The sequence below is a fragment of the Gopherus flavomarginatus genome, chromosome 1, assembly GCF_025201925.1.
Source record: "Gopherus flavomarginatus isolate rGopFla2 chromosome 1, rGopFla2.mat.asm, whole genome shotgun sequence".
Taxonomy (NCBI): Eukaryota; Metazoa; Chordata; order Testudines; family Testudinidae; genus Gopherus; species Gopherus flavomarginatus.
Window position 1 is genome coordinate 187,399,567 of NC_066617.1, and position 13,379 is coordinate 187,412,945.

Consider the following 13,379-nt stretch of genomic DNA (forward strand, 5'->3'; position numbering starts at 1 on the left):
ACATCCAAAAATAGATGAATGACTGAGGAATCTCCAAAGCAGAAAGCAATTCATCCCTCAGTTCAGGGGGTGGCAGGTTTGTAGAAATTTTGGTGATGGCCAGAACCCTCCCCCCACAACTCTGCCCCCACACCTGCCTAAGACTCTGGGAGGGACTTTGGGTGGGGGGAGGAGGTCTGGGGTGCAGATTCTGGGATCGAGTTTGGGTGCAGGAAGGGCCAGTGCAAGGAAGTTTCACGCCCTAGGCGAAACTTCCATCTTGCACGCCCCCCCGCCAGCCCTGCGGCAGCTCCGCCCTGAGGCGCCTCCCAGTGGCAGCTCCCCCCGTGCCCTGAGGTGCCCTCGCACCCACGGCAGCTCCCCACCTGGGGAGCCGTGCAGCACCTCTCCACCCCAGCTCACCTCTGCTCCAGAAGCCCTGCTGTCATGCCCGTCGCTGGGCTCGTGCCACATGCGCTAAGCAGAGCTGCAGAGCTCTGCCCAGCTGCCAGCACCACCGCCGGCAATGAGAAGAATCATATGGGATGGAGCGGCAGCTGCGCTGAGAGGGAGAGGGAGTCTGAGCCGCCGGCAGGCAGCCCAGGGGTTCCCCTGGGTCAGTGCGCTGCCATCAGCCCAAACCCCTTGGCTGCTGGTGGTGCGCTGGCCATGGGGAATCCCTGGGCTAGCTGCCGGCGGCAGCACGCTGACCCAGGGGATCCTCTGGGCTGGCTGCTGGTAGCGGTGCGCTGACCCAGGGGAACCTCTGGGCTGCCTGTCGGCCGCTCAGACTCACTTTCCCTCCCAGCGCAGCGGCCGCTGAAACGCTTTAAAAAATAATTGGGGACGCCGCTTTTTGGTGCCCCCAAATCTTGGTGCCCTAGGCAACTGCCTAGTTGGCATAAATGGTAGCACTGGCCCTGGGTGCAGGAGGGGGCTCTGTGCTGGGGCAGTGGGTAGGGGTGCAGAAGAGGGTGAGGGTCCAGGCTCTGGGGCAGAGTTTGGGTGCAAGCTCTGGGCTGGGGCAAGGGGTGGGAGTGTAGGAGAGGGTGAGGGGTGCATGCTCTGGGAGGGAGTTTGGGAATGCTAGGGGGTGGACAGAGAGGGTGCAGGAGTGAAGATTGTGGGGTGGGGCTGGGGATGAGGGTTTGGCGTGTGGCTGGTGATGACGGGTTTGGGGTGAGGGCTGTGGGGTGGGGCTGGGGACGAGGGGTTCATATGCAGGAGGGAACTCAGGGCTGGGGCAGAGGGTTAGGGTGTGGGGGGATGAGGGCTCTGTCTGGGGCTGGGGCTGAGGGGTTTGGGGTGTGGGAGGGGCTCAGAGCTAGGGCAGAGGGTTGGGGTGCAGGGGGGGTGAGGGCTCTGGGGTGGGGCAGGGCTGGAGATGAGTTTGGGGTGCATCCCAGGCTTCCCCAGGACTGAGGCCAGAGAGGACTCCCCCCAGCCCTCTGCCCCCTGGCAGCAGCAAGCTCTGGGGGAGGGGCCCCCCTCTTCCCCAGACAGCACACTCAGCCCACACCACTGTCACTGCATGTGCTCCCATGGCCCCTCTCAGGTCTAGGAAGCCACCTCACCTCCCCTGTGGTGGGTGCGGGGGGAGGGAGCTGCCATCACGTGTGGCCTCCTCCCTTGCTGCTACCCCTCACCATAGCCTCACTGGGGATGGGCGGTGGAGGGTCCTCCCAGAAAACAGAAGGGTCCAAGGCGGAAGGGCAGGGTAAAGACCCTGTTGTGGTGGTTGATGCCGGGAGCCAACAGAGCAGACTCAGCATGGAGCTGCAAGGGAGAGGCAGGGATGCTCTGGGGCATAGGGGAGGCACGCGGGGCAGCAAGTGGGGGCTGGGGAACACTCAGAGAAGGTGCGGAGAGGCAGCAGGCAGGGCAGGGGGAGAGACCTGGCCCCAAATGTTGGTGAAGCCGGGCCCTGGACCCTGAATATAGCTGGAGCCTGGGCACCACAGGCTCATACAACTCACCACCTCGCCTCAGTTCATACTAAAAGATGACATAAAAGAACTATTGGCAGATTTTTAATGCTCAGCTGGGAAGAGGAGACAAGAAGCCAGGGAATGGAGGGAGCTACTGTGATAGTCCTATTTAGAATGGGATCAAAGCTTAACTTCAGACCTCAGAGACATTCCAGACTCATTGAGTAGGAACAAAATAGGAGAACACTTGAACAGCTACAGATTTAGATAGCTCAAAGCTAGTTAAATAGAGGTCATGCTGAACAAATCTGATTAATTTCTTCAAGGAAATGACAATGACAACTGACCAGAGTGAAGCGGTAGACATAATCTACTTGGATTTCAAGAAGCCGTTTGCTACAGTACAGCATCAAAGACCAGTGTATAAGATTAGTAAGGCTGATAGTGCTGGCAAAATTTTCGGTGGGATCAGCAATCGGGCTGGAGGAGGAATTGTTGGAGGCTAAAAGTTAATTCAGACTTGGTTCTGAACATCTTGGCAGTGACTCTTATATTAATGGATAAATAATATGCATTTAGAAACAGGCCATAGTCAGCTCTAAAAGCTTAAATACTGCAAGTGTTTATCCCAGCAAAGAAGGCTGACCTTGCAGTAAGAAAGATGATCTTGCCCTTAACTGATCTTTAATAAAGAATAACAACATACATCAAAGCAAATAATGTGGCAGCTTAGTTAAATAAGCCAGGAATTTCATATTCCTGTGAACTCTAAAACATATGTGTAACTTTACTCATATGTGTAATGATCAGGGCCTAAGGTGGTCCCTACATCAGTGTAACTAAGGCCTGAGTTACACTTAAAGTTTTACCAGTCTAGCTATTTTGGATAGTATGGTGATTTTGTTGTATTGATATAGTTGTACCAGCAAAAAGCTAGTGTGAGCAGGGTTATTTTGTTATAAAAATTCTGTGCCCATATAATTATAGCTTCTTTTCCCTTAAAGGAAGAGGAATATCAGCAAAAACTCATTTATACCACTGTAACTGTGTCCACACTAGATGGGGTTATACTGCTTTAATTGTAATTATGTAGTTAAACTGGTACAACTCTTATGTACAGACAAACTCTCACTCTACTATATTTTTTCCAGCCAGGAATGAGTTAATGATGGATTGTCAGCATTGACTAGAACTTCCTGGCTTTTGTTGATTTCAACCAGTCTAGGTGCCACAAGTACTCCTGGTGTTTTTGCGGATACAGACTAACACAGCTGCTACTCTGAAACCAGTCTACCAATGTTATTTAAACTTGTTTTTATTTAACTATTACAGTGCTTTGTCTTGGGGCTGTATGCAGTGGAAAACCAAGACCTTAATGATAAAATACAGGTACACTTGTCAGTGTCAGTAAATAGCATGAATCTGTCTTCATTACTGCCATGCACTGTGTAATACAAGAGTCCACCAGGTGGAAGAAGATATAATATCATTTGCTGTTATCCCAGTGCTAAGTACCATGTTCAACCTTAAATTGACAAGTTGTCTTTGACCATCAAAGGAAGATGACAGTCATTTTGGCTTAGAAATTACTTTTAGAAATTGTTGACATCTTTATATTTGGATGTAGAGAGAGTGGAGCTGGGTTGTCCTCACAAGTTCTCAGTGGAAGTGAGGCACCTAGCTGACATTTGTGCTTTTGAAAACCTTCTCCTATGGTTTGCTAAAGAGGGATGTTTATCCCAATTGGAGTCATGTCCTTCTCCAGCTCAGTGATGGTAAAAACACACTGTGGTAGTTAGTTCATAGTTCAGTTTTAGATTACTGAAATAATTGAGATTACATCACCTCCTTAAAGGCTATCTACCTTTTTTTCTAAAAAATGTGTTCTCCAAACAATCAGTGTTGAATGTCTTGAACTCTGTTCTGTGTCACAAATACCAGAAGTCTCTTTTGGAGAATGCAGACTACATAGCCAGCACATAGCATGAGGTAAGAGGCAGGGTTTTTTTTATTGTATAACACAGTTTTGAAAAGTTTCTTTATGCCATCCGAACCCCTGTATAGAATTCTTCCATTGACCTAGCTAGCACCTCTCAGAGAGGTGGATTTCCTATGATGAAAGGTGAATACCTGCCATCAGAGTAGGTAGTGTCTACGTTGAAGCAATACAGTGGTGCAGTTGAGCTGCGATAGTGTCTAAGTGTAGACATACCCCTAGTTTAGGAGGACACAGTTGTTGACCGCTGTAAGGATATGGATGCTTTCCAGGGTAGGTGGACAGACATGCACTATCTCTGCTTGATCTAGTGCACTAAAAATAGCAGCGTGGCCATGGCAGCACAGGCCAGCTATTGGAATACATACCCAGGAGATTAGGCAGGCTTGTACTCAAGTGCTTAGGCCAAGCAGCCCATCTGGGCTGCTATGGCCACACTGCTATTTTAACCATGCTAGTTTGAGCAGAGCCTGTGTGTCTATCTGACTGTGCTGGGGAGTACCCTCCCAGTTGCTGGGTAGATGCACTATTTCTTGAGGCAGCAGAGACACTGACTGCAATCCTCTTTAGTGCTGCAGAAAGAAAGACTCGGGTTAAAAAAGTCTCAATTGCCACAGCATGTTATCCACCATTGTATGCTGTTAAAACTTGAAGACTCATTCCTTTTTCTTACTTAACTTTTTGAGTATACTGCTGATTGGTTAGACAATTCAGGGGAATTTCAGGAAAATGGGTTAGATGGCAGCAGTTCTGTAACTGGGAAAGACATTTCAGATAGTCTCAACCTGTTTCTTCCAGGGTGATACCAAATAATTGGTTAATTCCAGATTCCTCGAGATGGTTATCTCTGCAAATTCTTTTTTGTTTTTGCTCCATTTACATTTAAAACATCCATTCACCTTCTGTGTCTAGGACTGGTAGACATGTGCCACATGTCAATGCAGCAAAAGTGAAATGCGTCGATCCAAAAGTTTAGATATTGTCATGAATTCCCCCACCCCCCTCCAACCTTCTGGTGGAGGTTGAGAACTCCAGGAGATGTTCACATGTGCTGCAGTATTACACGGCTCATTGTACACTGGTAACAGAACCCATCATCAACCAACTGGAAGTCTGAGTTTCCGAGGACCATTGAACACTGAACATTGCCAGTATTTGCAATTACAGGAAGAATTCTGCTAAATAACTTTACACTGATGATATGTGAAAGTGTACACAGTATTCATCTGTTCTCAACATTTCCCATTGCATGGTGTAGGACTATACATCTCACTGCAGTGTGGGGTATTTTAGGGATTGGACATATTGCTTCAACAATGTCAAAAGAGACTGAGTTTGTCTACAAAATATGCCTGTACTTTCATACCTTGTTGAATTGCTTCAGTTTTGCATTTGGCACTCTAAAAAGAAGGGCAGAATGTGGGACTGATTGACTCAGTTCTTGGAAACCTTCAGCCCTATAACACACAACATTATGAGCCAATTCTGCTTTGCTATACCAGTGTAAATCTGTAGTAAATACAAAGAATTGAATGCACTTAATCTAGATACACACCGATGTAGATGAGAGCAGAATTTAGCATCCTCTGCTCTTCCTTTTTTCAGAATGTCAAATATACATATGTTACAAATATGAAGCAATTCACAGCTCTGCCTACGCAATCTGCTAATGTACATTTGTTTTATGAGGTTAATGAAGCACTGCTGAATGTCACTTCCTGAGCAACTAGATAGTGAATCCCTTACTAACACAGGTGACCCAGTTTATTTCCACCAGTGCTCCTACTTGAAATCCTGGGAGTATCTGTTCACCAACGGGACTAAAGGGCTCAGTCTGCCTCTAAATGTCTTATGCTGAAGCCAAGCATCAGTCAGACTTCCCAGCCATGTGAAAAGAAAAACAGGGGAATAAAAAGAAATGGAGACTTTCACCCATAGGTGCTGGAACTAGGGTTGCTGGGTGTGTTGCCTCACCCTCTAGCTTGAACTGGTTTCCAATATATACAAGGTTTACAGTTTGGTTCAATCTCTCTCAGCACCCCCGCTATACAAACTGTTCCAGTACCCTTGCTTTCACTCTAGCGTTGGCCCAAACGGGTCATTGCGTAAGGTAATAGTATTTGATAACAATTATCTCACTAATCTGAGAAGGATTGGTGGTATGACTCTAGTTTCTAGATGACACATGCATATATCCATCACAACCTGGCTATCCTTGTTAGCATCTACAGTGAGGTAAAAAATGAGTAGGTATAGAAACTTGGTTATCACCCTTAAACATGACCCCTGCAGGTTAGTGTTTGAAGTACTTTGATAAGATAGTGAAGGAAAATCTCTGCTTCAAGCATTGTAGCTCTTCTGTGCACAGCCAGAGGATTTCTATATTCAGAACTGCAAATCTGTTATCTTTAGAGAAAGCTAAACTGACTTACAACATTTAAAGAAGAGGGATGTGCTGTAGCTAACATTTAAATAATTGAGATCATCCAGTAGCTGGAGAAAAGTACTCCTAAAATTCTATTTCAACACAAGTGAAAATGCAGAAAAGCTAGTGTAAACCATGCCTCCAAGGGGAAGATAAACCCATATAAGATGATTTATTGTGACAAGGTAACAGAGTGAAAGGACAAATCTCTGTCTGCTTTACATGGGGTGTCTGGTACCCCAGATTTTGGAAGTCCATGAGTGCTTGCAGGAGTGCTTACAACAGTTCGCTGTATAAACCATTCCACAGCCCCATCTCCACAATGAACTTGAGCCATTGTTATCCTAGGAGGATGGATTGGCAGAATGAGAGGCTTGACTAGCTAGGCAGAGGAAAAATGTAGTTCTTTATATGCCTGGATTGAAGAGAAGCCATTTATATTCTGATCACAGAATAGAAATGAACATGATTAAAGTTAGAATGTCTAGAAATAAGGATTTGAAATTCCGCTGGGAAAAGCCTGAGGAAATGTAAAATGGGTATCTGTCATTCTAATAAGAAATATTCCATTAGTAAAGAAATAAATATTACATTTAGATGTGTTCTATATTCTAATTATTAGAATACCTGAAAATAGCATCTAATAAAGAAACATAGCATGTTGTTGTTGTTGGGTTACTTTTCAACTCTGATGCCTCAGAAGCATCTGTCAATAAAATTGCAATAAAACCTGCCAGGGAGAGAAGAAGGGAACTGAAAAAGAAGTTAAACATGACCATAATGTTGTCTATTTTCACATGAATGTTAACATTAATTCATTCTTTCAGCTTTTAAGTACATGCATCTGGAGGGAAAGTGAAGGACTATTTTAAAATAATGGATAACGTTTGTGAGGCTTCAGAGGTGAAGTAAGTGACAAACCTTAAATGATGATTTACTTGCCTTGGAAAGTTATTTCATATGATTGTTCTATGGATGTGAGAGGTTTATTATTAGAGACATACTAAATTGAGAACAAATAAATTCAGGAGTGCCCGACACATCTGTATTGTACTCTTAATTTTGTACCACTTTAAAAAATTCAGGCAGGCTTCTGCTGGTCCTTTCTCTACAGTTCTCAGTTATAACATGAGAGAGGTGGAGAGATGGATTCCCTTTGAAACATGAACATGTGAGAATTCTCTCTGGCAATAATGTATTCAGCACATCTGTTTTAACTCATTGCTGCGTATGCTGCTTTCAAATATTTTCTATTTAATGGTGTAAATTTCAATTTCTCTTATCAGAATACAAAGTAAAACATGGCCATGAGCCCCACCCCAAGGCATTTCTCAGCTTTCATTTGCCATTGCTATACATGGGGAGAGAATTTTGTCCCTTGTACAACTACTACTGATGCTGTGTCCAGTTTTGTTAAAACAGTAAAATATTGCATTGGGCTATAGTACCGCTGCAGTTAAAGGTTTGTCTGTCTTACAGTGTAACTAGGCCATTTCTGAATGGTTCATAATGGTTTCCAGACTAAAACTTGCTATATGTGGTCTGCTTTCAACCTGCATGCTGGTGGGGAAGTTGCTTACCTTTAGAAACACATGCATCACATGCTGAAATCCATGTCCACTTGTGTGTTTTTGGAAAACAGCCACTGTATATTGAAAGCATAATACTGTCAAACACATCCAGGATACTGAAATTAAAACCAAGGTATAATACTGGCTAAACACATATAACTTATATATCAACCTCACAGGCAGCGGTGATCTAGAGGGATGAACTCATTGACAGGCACCAGAACACCATCACCAGCTCACAACGGGTATGCAGGGCCATCCCTAGCTATTTTGGTGCCCTACGCAGCCCTCCCCCACACGGGGGGGGCAGTTTGGGGCCCCAGGCCTCCGTGGGGATGCTGTGTGGGGCCCCGCCCCAGGCGTCTGTGGGAGATGGGGGGAAGGGAGGCTGGCTACTTCCTGCAGGAAGTGGAGTGACCTGGCCCCAGCCTGCTCTGCTCCCCTGCCTCCCAGGCTTGGGGGGAGGGTGGAAACAACCCCCCAGCACTCACCAGTGGTGCGGAGTGGGAGTGGAGCAGGCTGGGGCCAGGTCGCTCGACTTACCGGTGAGTGCAGGCCTGACTGCTTCTGGAATCCTCAGGGGAGTTGGGGGCGGGGTGGGAAGAGGTGAGGCTGGGGCGGAGATGGGGCGGGGGGCCCTGGGGAAGAGCCAGAGCGGGGGCTGAAGCAGCTGTGTACTTTGCATATGGGTAAGGACAGCCCTGTGGGTATATCTATACTTTGAGCTGTGTATTTAAGTCCCTGCTTATTGAGATATACATATGCTAGCTCTGAGCGAGACCGCATGCTAAAAATTGAGTGTAGCCTCAGCAGCAGGAGGGGATAGCCACTCCGACTACCTGGTTGTCCAAGATGCTAGGGCCATATTTGAAGTAACAAGCTCCTTCCACCACTCTCACTTTCTCAGCTCCATTCTGTTTTTAGCATGCTAGCTAGATCGGTGCTAGCATGGGTATGGCTCCTTGAGCTGGGAATTATACCATGTTTGTCCAGTTAACCCGTCTGTGCCTCATTTACCCTCTTTAAAATAGGGCTAATACCCATCTCTGTAAAGTACTTTGCAATCTGTGGACAAAGTGGCAAGTGTTGTTAATATTTTAGTGTGAACACTGGATATTTTCACTTGTGTTCCTGGCATATCCAGATTCCAAGGAGGACTTTTGGGATAAATTGGCAATTTACCAATTTATAGATGCTCAGCTGAATTTCAATTTACAGATCAAGATGAGCAAAAGGAGGCCAAAGACACTCAGGGCTTGTCTACACGTAATATTAGTGAGCTGCAAGCTAGGGTGTAAAGTTGTGTTGCAAGCCTACGGTAGTAACATCCCATGTAGATACTGCTACAAGTGCAGTAAGTGCTATGGAACTTCTAGTGCATGGTAGCAGAGTTCACACAATTAGTTAATACACTGTAGATTCACAGCTCAACTTGCCATGTATTAACTTGCCATATAAAGAAGCCCTTAGGAACTATGGACAAGTGTCTAGAGCACTAGACTGTGACTGAGGCCTGGGTTCAAATTCTGACCCTACCACAGACTGTGGGCAAGTCATTTTCTCTGTGCATCAGTTTTCCCATCTATTAAATGGGGATCATGATACTGACCTCCTTGTGAAAACACTTTTGGCTAAAAAAATGGTATATAAAATCTAGGTATTGTTATACAGAGTTCAGTCTGAAATTACACACTATAAATCATTATTCCTGCTTCAGAAATTGAGATAAAATTTAGACATGGGGTGGGGGGAGGGAATAGCTACTTTCAAAAGCTCATCTTTCTGGAAGCACTGTACATAGTTCCCAAGGTAGCAGACATATTTGGTATGATATTTAAATAAAGATACTATACTACATCTAGTACACCTAAATGTGGAGGTATAATTTTTAAACTTAATATATAAAATTCAGTGTATTGAGTAAAGTTGTATGGTATAAAATATTAGAGGAAAAAATGTTCTTTTCTGGGTACAGTATGCCTGATTCATAGTAATATAAATGTATAACTGCAGGGTTTTTTAAGCTGCCACATTGGCAATGTAATTAGAAATCTTTATCAAAATTAGTGCCAAGGATTATATTGTGACCAGAAATTAGCCCATTGCTGTGATTAACTGTGGCGCTTTCTAATTAAAAAAGTAAATTAGGCTGAAAATAGTAGTGCTATGAAGTGTATGCTTGTGCTGTTTGATAACATTTTTAATCTTAATAGAACTGAAAGAATAAAATGATGATCATTGACTGTTAAACACTGCTCTTAGTATAAAAAACATCAGAGGAAAAAAAAGGTTTGCTGTCTGAGATAGGAACATAAATATCTAACTGAAAAGCAAGTTTCTAGTATTTTAGTGAAATTACATCCAGATCTTGTACTGGTCAAAATACAGACACAGCAGTGTATAGCAACACAATGATAAACAAGTAAGCAAGTTAATATCCTTTACTGGACCAACTTCTATTACTTCATTCTCCTTGTCTCTCTAATATCCTAGGACCAACACAGCCATAACACTGCATATAACGTAAGCAAGTGGTAGTTCTTCTCCTTCTCTTACTCACTACCAAACACCTGAGATGCATATACTAATAATTAATATTTCTGTATTTTCTCCTATTTAAGCAGCCAAAAGCTCTTAACAAATGTTAATGAATGGGGCTCAATCTAAACTCCATTAAAATGAATGGAAAGACCTTAACAATTATGCCCTTGATTAGCACAACACACCTGTGAGTTGTTAACTGTTGTTCCAATGTCCCCAAAGGCCACACATGGTAGAGCAATCTGGATTGTAATGAGGTGGAGCTGCTGATTTCCAGGATGGCACTTGTTTCTTTAGCTCACACTGTTCTATCTCTAAGAGCTTGTCTACACTTAAAGTGGTACAGCTGCATTGCTGTAGAGCTTCAGTGTAGACGCTACCTACACTGATAGGAGGGGTTCTCCCATCTGCATTGGTAATCTATCTTCTTGAGAGGCAGCAGCTAGGCTGCCAGAAGTATTTGACCTAAGTCTCTGTGTAGACAGCACTAGGTTGATGAAAGAATTCTGATTTTTCACACTCCTGAGTGACCTAATTATGCCAAACTAACTTTCTAGCATAGACCAGGCCTAAGGGTTCATGAGTAACTATCTTTCAACTTAATGGACACTGCTTTCCTGTGGCCACACCCACTCCACACAAATCACGCCTTAAATTACATGCCAGATTACAATCTTGGGGTGAAGGATTGGTGAAGATGTATGTAGAAAGTTGTGCTGGATACGGACTGTGCTGTCTCCTTGCTGTGTGTGTGTGCCCTTTGTACGTGCACCATGCAAGCTGGTCTGGGACTGGCTCCCAAGAATCTTTTATTAGCATGGTGAGAAAGAGATATCTAGGACTGATTAATATTTTAATGGTTGATGTATGCCTCTTTCAAGATATGTACTCTCTAGGGAGAAGTGGTGGAAGCGAAAAGAAGAGAACAGCTCAAATGAGGGTTCCTGGAAGTACAATGGCTTCTGGATAAAATGGAGAGCAGCAATATTTGCTGCATCTGTAGCGAAGATACAGAAAATGCTCCCATGTTGCTCTCATCCCAGTTCTGTCTGGTGCAAAGGGGAGTAGAATCGTGTCTATGACTCTTCCCTTCCTGGATATGCCCCTTTGGGCAGTCCCTAGATGGCACCTATTCCCTTTACTCTCCACAGATACATACAGCCAAAATATATTGTCATGTGTGTGTGAAAGAGAGATGCTCCTTGCCCCTCTTGTTTTCCCCTGCCCCCAAAATAATGCAGAGGCATTTATAAGTTAGATCTGTATCTATAATCCTATTTCATAGCCTTCTGCTGGCACAGAGACTGCAGGGTGTGGAACAGAGCTGGAAAGTTGAGTGAACAGAAAACTGAGCATTTGAAGATCTGGGTCTACTGTGTTCTTAGTCACAGTTTTACTTTTGTTAAATTTTCAGATATATGGAAACATATATATTCCATCCTATATATTTATTTATATATGGAGATGATTCCATAGAAAGAAATAGGGCCAGATCCTGTACTGGATGAAAGATGAGGAAGTGAGTATAGATGGTGTGACAGTCACTGTAATGGAATGCTAAACTTTATTATATTCACTCACTATGTGGTGCTATGTGTAACATGCTTTATTTAAACCAACCTCAGCCATACCTGGCGGAACAATAAAGTATTTTTGATGACCACTGCTGGTGTGTACCTTGCTTAGAAGGAAGCTCTGTAGCCAGCTCATATCTCATAGAAGGACATGACAATCCCTGGTTAGGTTGCCCCTGCTAAGATCCTTTTCCAGCATGCCAACCCCAAGGATTCTAGGAATCCTTTAAAGTGGCAGGCCCAAACCTCTACTCTTCTTTGGGGTAGGATCTCACAATCGAACCACTGTCCAACTGGATCTCTAGGTTACGTCTTCCTGATTTCCAGTTATAGTCTTTAGCAGACCCAATAGGCTTGGCACCAGCACCTGGGACAAAATATGTGCAATGAGATAGAAACAGCCTCTTCAAAACAAAGCATGTTTTAATTTGTCATAGAGCACACCTCATTTAAAGAAGTGGATTTTAAACAAGAAACCTGTTCACAATATTACCTAAGCTCAAACTCTCTATCCACAGCTCAGACAGGCTTGGCTTTTTTCCCCATCTCTGAGTTGGGGTACACTGCTTGCAGCTTGCACCCTCTGGTCTACATTTAAAATATAGGCTGACACCGGTACATCACTCAAGGGTGTGAAAAATCCACACTCCTGTGCATTGCAGCTATTCTAACCTAAACCCCTGAACAGATGCAGCTATGTTGACAGAAGAATACTTCCACTGACCTAACGTGGAGAGATGAGGCTCCTATAATGATGGGAAAACCCCTTTTGAACTGTAGGCTCTCTACTCCATGGGGTTATATCAGTGTAGGGTAGAGATGGCTTAAATTACCTTGCCTGTTGGCTTTTTCACTCACACCCCAGGACCAGTTCTTCCTCTATAACAACCCTCTCCCTTTCCCTTTGTTAATGTCTCTGAGATTTTATGTTAACTTTGATCCCAGTCTTAGCCTTGAGAAGAGCAAAACATCTTAGCCTGGAAGGAGACTCCCCCCAGTTGGTAACCCAGTGATTTATCTTATCCTCTTTGAAACTGGATACCTGAGATGCTTTCATTGAACCCTTTCATGGATTCTTTAACAACCCCTTTACAGCCTCCTTTTGACTTAACTCTATACATATAGGCAGACAACAATACAAAATTTGTCACAGATGGAGATCTGTCTGTTTTAGTGCTGTGACCTCTGCTCTCTCTACACAGGTAAAAAATCTGCTAGTTGGGTTCTATATGAGTTAATTCATATATTATGTTTGCTTACTAGTATTTTCTTTTCTTTCCAGCCCATCGTCTCATTTCCTTTGCCCAGTGCCTGCCCTCAGTAACCAGCCAGGCACAGTGCAGATGCTCATTGGGGTGCTGGGAG